The sequence below is a fragment of the Sarcophilus harrisii genome, chromosome 6 (genome assembly GCF_902635505.1).
Source record: "Sarcophilus harrisii chromosome 6, mSarHar1.11, whole genome shotgun sequence".
Lineage (NCBI taxonomy): Eukaryota > Metazoa > Chordata > Mammalia > Dasyuromorphia > Dasyuridae > Sarcophilus > Sarcophilus harrisii.
In genome coordinates, this window is record NC_045431.1 from 171,507,931 (window position 1) to 171,520,836 (window position 12,906).

At 40.0% G+C, this 12,906-nt stretch overlaps 1 protein-coding gene across 1 annotated transcript in view; it reads left to right on the forward strand.

The window, feature by feature from the left end:
- Positions 1-550: 550 nt before the first annotated feature.
- The window catches only part of NDNF (neuron derived neurotrophic factor), a 37,468-nt gene continuing 25,112 nt past the window's right edge, over positions 551-12,906 (forward strand). The window contains exon 1 of the mRNA XM_003772774.3: positions 551-1,467. The gene's annotated coding sequence lies outside the window, so the exon portion shown is untranslated. The remainder of the gene's footprint in view (positions 1,468-12,906) is intronic.

The following is a 12,906-nucleotide window of genomic DNA, read 5'->3' on the forward strand; positions in this document are numbered from 1 at the left end:
CTTCCTGGATATCCTGGAAACAACATCACAGAACCAGAGGTTTGGATGATCCTGTATTGTTGTTCTAAGAGAGACAGGGGAAAAGGGAAGAGACATTGAAAGACAATCAGAAACAGAAAAAGAGATAAAAGAAAAAGAAGAAGGAGAGAGGTGGGGAAGAGGAGGAGGAAGAGAAGGAGGAGGAGGAGGAAGAAGAGGAAGAAGAAGAAGAAGAAGAAGAAGAAGAAGAAGAAGAAGAAGAAGAAGAAGAAGAAGAAGAAGAAGAAGAAGGGAAGGAAGGAAGGAAGGAAGGAAGGAAGGAAGGAAGGAAGGAAGGAAGAAAGAAAGAAAGAAAGAAAGAAAGAAAGAAAGAAAGAAAGAAAGAAAGAAAGAAAGAAAGAAAGAAAGAAAGAAAGAAAGAAAGAAAGAAAGAAAGAAGGACGAGGAGGGAGAGGGAATCAGAGAGAGAGAGAGAGTGCGCGCGCGCTCTCGGCCAGCAGGAGGGACATTGGGGGGAGGGGGAAAGGGGAGAAGGGGGAGGCGGCCCAGGCAGGGGAGAGGGAGGGAGGGCGTCTCTGAGCTTCACTAGTGAGTGACACTCGGAGCGCACACACTCTCGCTCCTCGCTGAGTCGCCCTGGGGAAGAGGAAAGGAGAGAAGAGGAAAGGGAGCACCCAGTCCCACAGCTTCGGGTGCACCAGGATATCAGACAGTCGGGGAGCCTAGCTGGCCCCAGCACTTGTATTCTGTGGGGGCCGCGGCCGTCCTTGTTTGTGAGTGTGCACAGTCCGGTCACAAGCATCGGAAGGGAGGCGCGGGAGCCCAAGCTGCCGCCGCTACCCCTGCTGCCTCTACTGTTTCTGGCGCTGCCTTTGCTGCCCTGGGCTCCACTCATCCAGCCTCTATCCGCGGGTTGCGCAGCCTCACTCTGACTGGCTCGCTCCTAGCTCTCTTGAGCCCTAGGTACCCGGGTCGGGTCAGTAGCGTCCGCCGCAAACAGCAGCCCGTTGCCGCTTGCCTCTGCAGCCTCAGTTCCAGCTCTAGCTCCATCCAGCTTAGAGGCTCAGGCTCGACGCTCTGCTCGGGCTCCGGGTGGCCCGGGGTGCCCTCGAGACATGTAAAGGGCCCCGCATCTGTCCAGGACCTTCGTCTGGGAAGCCAGTAGCAGCAGCCGCGGCTGCAGGAACCGTGCCCTTCCTCCTGGGGCCATCCAGGAGCCCCGACCCAGAAGCAGTGGAAGTTTACGTCGTCCTCAGCAAAGTTGGGACGCTGCTTCTGGGGCTGCTGCTGCTGTTAGTACCAGAGCCGCAACGGGACTCTGGGAGGGTCGATCTGGGCACTGGAGTTTGTCATCTCGAACGCACCTAAGTAACCTGCATTATTTCACAAAGAAGCACCTTACTTGGAGAAAAATTTCTTTCCTGCTGTCTCAGGGCAGGAAAACAAAACAAAACAAAACAAAACAAAACAGACCCTAGACACTGAGAGGTAAGTACGAACCAAAGGGAAGCCTGCGCATCCATACCATACGGACGTTCGTAAAAACACTACTGACGGACTGATCAGATAAGACGCACACTCTTTGCTTTCCTCGGGGCGCATCCCCTCGACAGTGTGGGGCAAAAAGCGCCTTTAGAGCCATTCGGGTCCCATGGATGCTGGGGTCCGAAAAGTGAAGTACTAGAGTGGGATTAATGCTTGAGCGGCCCACATCCCTCCCTTGAATGGGCCCCAAAAGAAGCTGAGAAAAGGAAGGGAGTGATTTGGGAATTCAAGGTGCAGTAGAGGGCAGAAGATAGCATCTTTGTAGGTGGGGGTCATGGAGATAAACTGGGTGGGCAGGGGGTCTGGGTTTGTTCGCTGGGAGGCGAAATTCCAGAGGATGAACTGGGGAAGACTGAATGGTGAACCCAGTTCGGAGAGAAGAACTCCCTTCTGGTACTTTAAGGACAGGGAGGGTGATGGTGCCTGCTGCAAAGGGCAAAGGGTGGAGTAACTCAGGAAGGCGAACTGTCACTTTCCTCCCTCTGTTTAGACTGGTTACTCTTGCCATTCACTAAAAGAAACAACTCACATTGATTAAAGGTATACTGCATGGAAGAAGCAGTTCTCAGCTTCGAGGCTGTAAAGACACCATCATACCGTCCCTTTACTCTAGGAACTTGCCCCCTTCTTTCCTCACCAAGTGATGGACAAGTTGGTGGGTCAGGTTCAGATCTGCCTTGAGTTGAGGTAGGGAAAGGTCACAGATTTAAAGCTTCAAGGAACTTTAGATTTTAACGCGTCCAACTTCTTAATTGTAAATGCAAGGAAACTGAGGCTCAGAAACTGCCTTCTTCATCCAATTAGGTCACACAATTAGGAGTATCTGCGGTAGAAGTTTGGGATTAGTCCCTGGTGATGCTTCACAAGATGAGGAATAAACTTCCCAGGGGTTCTTCTATGGTTCAAGGCACATTAAGGAGAAGCAGAGAGGGAATATCTCTGAAGTCATCTCCCCTTTCTGCTCACGATCCTTCCTCCTGCGACCTGCCTATGCAGGACAGGTACGTTAGCAGGAACTGCAGGAAGACGGGGTCAAGAGCAAGGGGGCAAAATAAGACTACCTGTCTTGTCTAGACTTCTCCTTTACACATTGCTTGAGCATACAAGGGCAGAGCAACAGGGCAAGGCAGCAAAGTCGTACCTGACGCAAGACTCCGTTACCCCATTACAGTTCACTGCTGGGAAAGATCCACCAGCTCGGTTAGTAGGGTAGTTAGCTGGAGAGATTCTTAGTCCTGCCCCTTCCTTTGCTCCATTGGCCCCCGCTCTGTCTCTCATTGCCCCTTATGTTTTCGGGTACCTAGAGATCCCGCCTCCTGTTATCCAGCACTTTTAGATCATAGTTAAACTCAGCAAAGACACGCTGGGATAAAAGCGGCAATTTTTGTCGCCCCAAATTATAAAAGTGTGTCCCGTAGTCTCCGCTTTCTCCTCTTCCTCCAAGAGAAGGAGGAGGAAGAAGAGGATGATGAGAAAAGAGGAGGAAAAGGAAGAGCAGGAGGAGGAGGAGAAGTAGGATGCTAACGAGATACCAGGGAATTAGACAGCCTCCTGCCTCCCTTACCACTCCCACCACTCCTATTGAAGGGCAGCTGCCCCGACGTTTTCCTCCAACTCCTCCTCTGCCAGTCATGGGCGCCCAGGGGGCGCCCAGTCACCATCCGGGGAGTAGACCTCCGGGGGTAGCTAGTTGCTTAGTCTGCATTTCTTTTTTCAGTACTCTCAGACAACTTCGTAGGGCTACTGGATGCCTTTACATTTATTCCGCTTGCCGGAGGTCACAGAAAAGGCTCTTTCTTCCTTCCCGCTTCTTCTGGCGTTTTCCTTCCCATACACAGCACCACTTTTGAGTCGTCTTCCTCAGCCTTTTCCTCTTTCTCTTCCTCTCTTCTCTCCTCCCAATCTCTTGACCTCCGCTTCTCCTTCTCCCAGTTCGCGTCTCAGAGAAAGTCGGATAGGTTTCTGTGAGAAAAAACTCCTCTCCCCACACTCTTCTTAGTCTGGTAGAGATGGAGAAAAGGGAAGCTGATCCCAGGTGTGCTTAATGAGAATGGAATTTAAGAGAAAGAAAGCTAGAAGTATGGGAGAGAGGAGAGACAAGGACAAAGACAGAGTCAGAAATCAGAGACTTTTGAGAAAGAGACTCTGAGAAATTCTGTATGTAAAGACACCTAACATTTATTACTGATTATTATTTATTAAAAATTATAATGGGATTGTAATCTTAAAAGGACGTCTGCATTTCATATTCACTCAATCGGTTTGTTGCAAAGTTTTCTGAGAGTGATTTCTGTGAAAATATCAGAAAGGTATTACTTTCTGACACCTATCTTTCATATGGGATTAATCAATCTCTAGGAAAAGTATTATCATTAAAGTGAAAAATCCACACAATTTTGAATGGCGGGCTATACTTGCAGTTTTATAAACTGCCTTCCTTTACCTCAGTATCTCTCCTCAAAATTAAAAAAAAAAAAAAACTGGGAAACATAATTAATTGGGGTCCCAATTCCCATTTTTAATCTAAATATATTTAGAATTATGTTAAAATGTCCCTTGACTTAACCTCCAAAAGTGTTTTCTCCTAGCTTTTAGGGGGCAAAAGGGTGTAGTCATTAACTAAAAGTGACTAGACAGCTAGAGAAAAGAGAAAAGCTTTTTCAAGAAATACTTTCTATATCCATAGAAGGGGGTGGGGGGAGAAGCTCATATAAGTTGCTGGCTTTCACCCTCTTCTGAGCCTAACTTCAATGCATGTCCTTAATCTGTACCACACTCTCTAAACATAACAACTTGCATATAGCTTGGTCTAGGATTTTGTTTTCATTTTTATGTCAGATCTTTTTATTCACTAAATCTATATGTCAAAGCATAAAGCTAATCATTGCAATATCACTCTGTTTTAATTTGTAACTATCATTTTAAAAAAAAAGAAAAAGAAAAAGAAGAAGCTAGACTGCTGTAATGGGCCCAAATTGCTTAGAATTGTGTGTGGTTTAAATTATGCCTTTTTTTTTTTTTCAACAGAAATAAGGCTATGAATATAAAACATCTTTTAATCACTTGCAGATACAGCTTTTATCTCTTAAGACAGTAACAAAATATATAATTGAAGAATCTCTTTTGGTCTTAAAACATGGGGGGGGATCCCCCAGTTTATTTGTCCTGGACCTATTTAACATTCATGTGGGAAAGTATGGTGCTTTCCCAAAGCTGGGTAGTTTATTGTTATAGGCAAATTTAACTTCTAGCTACAGTGGGTCAGTCATTCCAAGGCTAGCAATGGAACTTCATCAACTGATTGAGGAACCTGGAGATTCAGTTTTCCACTCCTTTCCTGACCAGATTCCTTTTGTGTTTTGGGGAGGGAGTGGAAGGAGTAAAGGGGAGAATAATGGAGGAGGGCAGGGGAATAGTGCTATTTTTAAAACTTTAATCAAATAATGTTGGAAGGGGGGTTATAGAGTAGATTTCTCTTCTTCCATATGTTCAGAGATTTATTTCATTAACAGTTTCATGTCTAGAGAACTCAATTGAACTTTAAACAAAATCTCTCTCTCTCTCTCTCTCTCTCTCTCTCTCTCTCTCTCTCTCTCTCCATCTCTTCCTCTCTCCCTCTTTCCCTCTCTCCCTTTCTTCATCTCTTCCTCTCTCTCTCTCCCTTTTTCCCTCTCTTACTTTTTCCCTCTCTCCCTCTTTTCCTCTCTCCCTCTTTCCCTCTCTCCCTCTCTTCTTCTCTCCTTCTTTCCCTCTCTCAATCTCTCCCTCTCTTCCTCTTTCCGTCTCTCCCTTTCTTTCTTCCTCTCTCCCTCTCTCCCTCCTCCCACTCCTCTCATGCTGGGTATAATTGATCCCCAGTGTCTATAGAAAGAGGACTCAGAATAGATGAGAAGAAAACTCTTGCTACAATGTATTTGTATGCAAATCCACAATTTTCAGAGGGGTACCAGGATTCTATCCTACTCCCCAATTCTAGAAACATAGAAGAATTTGAGGTTAACTTTTTTAGTAGTTTTCCGTGAGAACTCACTAGAAGGTATCAGAGGACAAGATGTGGGCCTTGCACCATTAGGAGTTCCAACATCTTCCCTTCCCCCTTATCAAGTTTTCTTGTAAGCAGCAGGCACCCTCCCTGGCAGCAGGTGAAAGTGTGAACTTTGCCAGAAGTGGATTGCCATCTGCTAGCTGCTAGGAAGGAGAGAAGAGTGAATGTTATTGGCCAATACTATGTCAGAATTGATATATATTATCACCCCAACCATTTATACTATACGGACTTGGGGCAGGGACTGGAATACTCATTTTAGAATGTAATGGGTTTGTTTTTTCCTTGATCTTACTTTTTTTCTTCATCTCATATTTTTTTAGAAGAAGAGGTCACCAAAAATTATAGTTAAAAGAAATATTTGTAGACTCTACCAAAAAAAATCTTTCCTTTGAAAACTAATATTCAATATTCTGTCTTCCCTCCATTAACTAACCATTGCTTTTGAGAATAGATTTTTTTTTTCAAATAGATTTTGTATTCTACCGGTTTTTCAAAGTGAGTTCTACTTTATCACTAAGCAGTATTATCAAACACAGAATAATTGCCAGGATTTCTTATATTAATTGTCAATAAAAGGAAAACACCTAATCCCTCCAACCTTTTTTCTTTTAAAAGTAATGGATCCATCTCATTCTGTGATTCCCAGGAGTGCACAACTGTTCTTATAATTTTGGAGTGGCCGCAGCAGTTTGTGGGATAAGATCCATGAATTCAGTTCCATTTCAAGTTAAGAAAGAATGCCCTGGGTACATTTAGACCTCCAAGAGTATACCTAGCATCTGCTGCAATACAATCCAGGCAGTTCAGAGCCAAGAGCAGCCAAAGCATCCATTGGGCCTTAGTTCCCAAATGTACAGCCCAAAGAAGATACGACTGCCATTTTTCTTTCCTTCGTCTTAGTGTGAACAAAATAATTTACCGGAGTTCTATTCTAGAAATCACAGAGGAATTTGTTCCAGATGACATCTGCAAAACATGATGGAGAGAGTATATGTTTTAATTTTGCCAAACAAAACCCACAGCTTGTTTTAACATCTTAAAATATTAGAAGCAAAACCCCTGAAGATGGGATAAAAGACAGCTAGCATAATGTTTTAGTAGGGGAGTGTGTGCACACACTTTGTTGATGAAAAGGCAGTTTTAAGCAAAAAACACTTGGGCAACTTTTTTAATAATTCTGTAAATAAAGATTGGATTTTAATTACAGCAAATATTCTTGTGGTCAGTCCTAGGTATAATAGTGATTCCATGATGCATTTTTTCAAATCTTTATCTTCATTTCCAGAATTAACACTTCCTTAAAGCAAGAAAATGGCTAGCAGAATACTTATAGATAAGCAACTGAAGTCCTTGGAAATCTTCTTTTGAAAAACAAATAATTTTCTGCCTTTAGACTGTATTTATACTTTGTGTGTTTGCAAACAGGAGGACAATCAGAAAGACTTTTTTTACTGAGAAGGTATCATGGCATTTGAGAGAAACCTTAGCAAAAGACAACTTACAAGCTGACATGTCATAACTTAATTTTTCAGGAGACTTTCCTTTTAAATTAGAAGAGAATATCATTACAAAATGGGGATAAAGTTCACACCCACAAACTGTATTGTTATAGGATTCAAATATTTTTTTCCTAGTGTTTATATCAGCAAAAGTGAGATCTGAGGACAAGAGAGCTGAAAGAATAGTGCAAGTTTTTCTCCTTGGTTTTGTTCTTTTTGCTTAAGAGGAAATAGAGTCTAGTGTTCATTCATTCACCTCTGCCAGCTGTTGCCAAAGAACACATCTGCCATAATCTTTTGCTCTCTGAAGAGGTCATAAAAGAAAGGGAGTCAATACAAATGTGGTTTTCATAATTACTTCAAATAAATGTCTTCTTAAGCAATTTTTATGCTTCTGAGAAAAAAAAAAGTATAAAAAGACACACTCTGAGGAGTCAAATTGGCCCCTGGCATTAGAAAGCCAGGGAGGAAATACTCTGGTCTTTGAAAATTGCCACCACATGAATCAGTGGGAGATTTGGAGACTTTTTTTGCCCATGTTGATGAATGACCTGGGATTAAAAATTAACAGACCCAATGAACAGAAATAATGCATCTTTGGTAGAAGATAATGTGGGTGGAGGAATCTAGTCTTGACTCAGAAGTATCTCTACAAGAGCAAGGAAGTGAATGGAAAGTACAAGAGATCTGCTGGGTTTAGGACCTCTCCACTATAGACAGATAATGCTAGTGTTATCTTCAAGCTCATAAAGAACAAGTTGAAAACATGAGATTACAGTGATGGCATGGTTGGAGTTGGCCCTGTTAGGTGCTACTACCACATTATGGTGGTATTCTGCTATCAAAATTATTTTACAATTAAACAGAGAGCATTATAGAATTCTATACCCCCCTCACTTATACAAAATTGGGAATATAATTTATTTAACTCGATTTTAATAATTTTATTGGATACTCTCTTAAAGACAAAAATCACACTGCTATTTTGAGACATGGATATGCATGTGTTCATAGCTTGAACTACTTGAAAGAGTGATTGAATGGAATCTGAGGACTTCAGTTGAAGTCCCAGCTCTGACATTTTCTATCTGTGTGGCCTTGGGTATGTCTGTTCTATGCCTCCATTTCTTCAGCTATAAAATGGGGGGTTAGACCAGATGACTTTTTAGGTCCCTTTCAATTTTAGATCTATGATCTATATCATATGTTACATATGTCCTAAGTCATTCTTATGGTCCACAATATATATAATATATATATATATATATATATATATATATATATATACACACACACACATATATATATATATATGATTGCATTATAAAACAAAATATGTATGTATATATATAATGCATGCATATACATGTACATGTATGTTACATCTCTATGTTGTACATATGTCAGTAAGGCTTTTTAATCTTCTACATTAATGCTCTTTAGTATTTATAGCAGTGGACATTATATAGTGCTTCAAGATTTGCATAACTTTTCATATACTGTCATTTTGTGCTCGGATTTTTTTTTCAGATTGAATTATTTGAAATATAAATAGATCTGATAGTTGGGGAGATAACTGTTTTCAGATGTACTGACTGACCAAGGTCAGACTGAGGCAGCAGGGAAAAAATACCCTTGGTAATGGGAGAAAGGGGAAGTAATGATTTAGTTCATTTAGCATAGTGTTTGGCACATAGTAGGAATTTAATTAATACTCATTTTCCTTTTTCTCAGATCTTTCCTCCTACCTGAATCTTGTCCCAAAAGAGAATATTAGTTGTATAGGTGACCTTCAAAATCTGTTCAAGAGACATGCCATTGAAATATAACATGCTAATCATAAATAATAATTTTAGCTAGAGTAAAAACTTTTATTATATAATTATCATTTTTAAGACAAGATTTTATTGAGGATACATTGACTTTGGGAGGAAAGAATGATCTAGGAGCTTAGATAGAAAAAAATTAGATTTTTTATCAAAATAATTGATTTCCTTTGCAATTGTATGTATTTTATTTTATTTTGCATTTAAAATTACTCTGAGAAGTGCATAGATTTCACCAAATTGTCAGAGGCCCATCTCTCTGTCTCTGAGTCTGTCTTATCTTTGTCTTTGTTTCTCTGTGTCTCTGTCTCTCTCTCTCACACACACAGCTGATCCAGGAGGCTCCCTCAAATTCTCTTCTCCCACTTCTCCCATTGATGCTTGAAATGCATTCCATTTCCCACCCCTTTAGAATTTCATTCTATTGGGTTGATAAAGTTTTTCAGATCTTAGAAGTTTACTTTGGAAAATGTAAATGGCAGGGAAGACTAGTTGGTAGTTAACTGAGAGTATGGCCCTGCTTATAAAAAAATCCAGGATGAAGAATAGAATGGGATAAAATAATAAAGGAGATACTTCTCTTTGGTACCTCTAGACTCCCCTCTGAGGAGGCTTTCTCCACCTTCCACTGAGGTATCAAATTCCCACCCACCCCCTTCATAGGCTATATGCTCCCTCTTCTTTTATCAAAACCAGCTCTCTGCCCTTTATAACCTCATGTCAGCTATTTCTTAATGTGCATCTGAGTCCTTGTGTTAGTTCTCCCAGGGGTATCTCCATTTTATGCCTTATCTCTAATTGTGGAGCAAAAGGCTTATCCCTTGTAAAGGAATGTCTGGCCTCCTTAATTAACACTGCATAAGCAAGCCCTCCTTGGGACTTGCATTGAAGTGGCCTGGGGCACCCAGCAGGGCCAGAAGGGCAATGAAAAGGGATCTCCAGGACAAATTTTACCTATTGTGTAACTTATACAAGGGTCTTGTCTAGTTATTGGTATAAAACAACACAAAGAGTGACAGCTTGATGTGTTTAAAAAAAAAAAGCTCTTGACTTAATGTCAATACACCTAGTTTTAATCTCCTCTCAGCATGATACTCCGTCTGTAAAAGAGACCCAGCGTTATCTGTAATCTCTATCTCAATTCTTCAACCATCATTTTTTTCTATGTCATCACTGTGCCAGGCAAGCATTTCAAAAAGGTGATAGTTCTCACCCTCAAGGAGCTTTCATTCTGTGGTCAACTCCAAACAGTGTGAAGAATATTTTTAAACATTCTTAGGATCTGTGGAAAGCCTCATGGGAGGTTTTTACAAATGTAGATGAAGGTTTTTTCAGAAATTCAATTTTTAAAACTACAGCTGATTTACATTTCCTTGCATCTGTATTCTGAAAAATTCAATCCAAAAGTGTTATTTTTTCAATGACTATAGCATGTCCATAGAGTCTCTGATTTTTGCATAAGCTCCCATGATGGAATATCACAATATTTTTAAAAAATAAATAAAAAATAAAACAACAATCACATGAGCAAGAATCTAGGATTGTAGTTTTAGGGCTAAAAAGGTAGCTGTATGATCAATATGGAAATATATTTAGAAGAATTGCATGTTTAGCCCTCTATCAGATTGCTTGCTCTCTTGGATGTATTTTGGAAAAAATAAAATATTATTTTGAAAAATAGTTCTAAACAATTCATTTGGATTTCCATATTTCAGATTGTTCTGGATGTGTAAGGCTCTGTGAATCTGATAAATTCACAGACAACTTAAGTCGACTTTATTTTGTAACTGATTCTGAAATAGGAAAGTAAGGCCCCTGAGCTATTTACAGATGGGGATATTGATTTACAAAAGTGTTCATGATTTTGTCATTGAGGCTAGATTCCCAACTGATAAAAGCTGAGTTCTGGGATTATGAGGAGCAGGGGAAGAACAGGAAAAAAAAAAAAAGTCAGACCAATTATAAATGTTTCTAAGGGAAAATAAGCTTGTCCTGAGATTTATTGCACAATGAGTTTCCTTATGCTGAGATAGTCCACTCAGAAGAGCTTCTTTTGGAACTGACTTTTTTCACAGAGATGAAATATAGGTCACATCTATGATTACATTAAATCTCTGTGTGAAGAAAAAAAGCCATCCAGATGTTTCCAAATATCTAAATGCTAGGCATTTTTTGGACAAAATGTGGGTGATTAGTTTGAATTCTTGTTTTTTATCTTGGCATTTGATACTGTGTTAAAAGCAATCTTACTTTGGAGGAAAGAATACATTGGGAATTTAGGTTATTTCTCAGAACAGGAAGAAAATCTGCTCTGAAGAATGAGATGTTTATCTTTTGTGACAGAAAAAAAAAAAAATTTAAACCCAAACTTCTCATAGTTGAGTTGTCAATAAGTGCTTTGCAAATGGAGGTTCCTTTTCAGTCACCATACGTTTGGATAGGCTCTGTTATGTCCAGTTTCTTCTCACTTCCAAATCATTGAATCCCAAGCTTCTTTTGAGACTTATTTCATATGCCACTTCCTAGGAAATGCCTTTTCTAAACCTCTTGTTAGTACTAGAGTATTAGTGAGAAATTATTAGCGAGAGATTGACCAAATAAATTTATTTTTACTTTTCTGGTTATAGTAGAATATGGTTTTCTGTAGTAGAATATAAACTTTGAGAGGTCTGAGACTTTTTGTCACTACATTTCTATTTTTCATTTTGATGTCCCAGCATCAAACATAGTTACCAACAATTCAATAACAGGTCTCTTCTTGATTTCTTTTGTAGATCGGCTGTATTTGAAATAGACACTTTATCATTTCTTTTTTTCTTCAGTATTGTAACTATGAGAAGCAGCTGTGGAGAGACACTGTATAGAGTATTGGGTCTGGAATCTGGAAGATCCAAATTCAAATCTGACATCAGACACTTACCAATTTTGTGACCTTAGAAAAGTCACTTGGCCTCTGCTCAGTTTTCTCAACTGTAAAATGGGATAATAATAACCTATCTCTTAGGTTTGTTGTGAGAACAGATGAGATAGTATTTCTTAAAAGAGTTAGCATAGTGCTCAGTCCCTAGGAGCTGCTATATAAATGTTCAGTCCTTTCCTTTCCCTGTTCTAATATTGCTTTTTGAATCATTTAATTATATCTCTTGCATTCTATTTTCTGTTCTTCATAGAATGTACTACTTGGATAAATTTTTCCTGTCTCCTCTCTCTCTCTCTCTCTCTCTCTCTCTCTCTCTCTCTCTCTCTTTCTCTCTCTCTTTCCTTTCTCTCTCCCTTAAGTATTCTAATATCATTTTCTCTTGCTTCCTTTCTTCCATGCACTCTTGGAATCCATATGGCCATGATATTCTCTTTTTCTAAAGATCTACTTGTACTTATTGTAAAGTTAATTTTTTTTTCTTGGTTGACCTCTTAGTGTTCTTATAACCCATGAGATTTCTTCATTGTACTTGAGCTTCCATATTTTTAATCTCAGTTCCTGCTGTGGGAAATTGTTTCGGTATCAGGCTCCTCTCTGTCTTGTACTCTTGGATGCAGTGGGTAGGTTCTATTCTCTCTGCAACCAGATGCTGAAATGCTGCAGTTGTGAATAGAGTGATGGAACCAGACTCTAGCTTCTTAAAAGTCCTCCCACTTTCCTGGCAAGTATTAACTGTCTCTATATTCCTTTCCAGTGATGTTTTGAGGCCTGGCTCCAAACCTTCCTAAAACTCCACCAGCCTTGAATTCTGATCCATCTGACTTCAGACACCATTTACCCAAGATTGGGTTGACTTTACCCCCACCAGTATATTCTCTATTCACAGTGCCCATCAACTTTAAGGTTATTTATCAGAGACTAAGATGACTTTACACCTTTTATCCTCCTTACCTTAAAGTATACATGCATAGTCTCACTTAAAGTACCCACAAGTTTCTGACCATCTTCTTCTATAGTTCTGGACTAGATGGAATAATTTACTATTGTTTCTTATTGTTTTATTAATTTTTCCATCTGGAATTCTTTTAA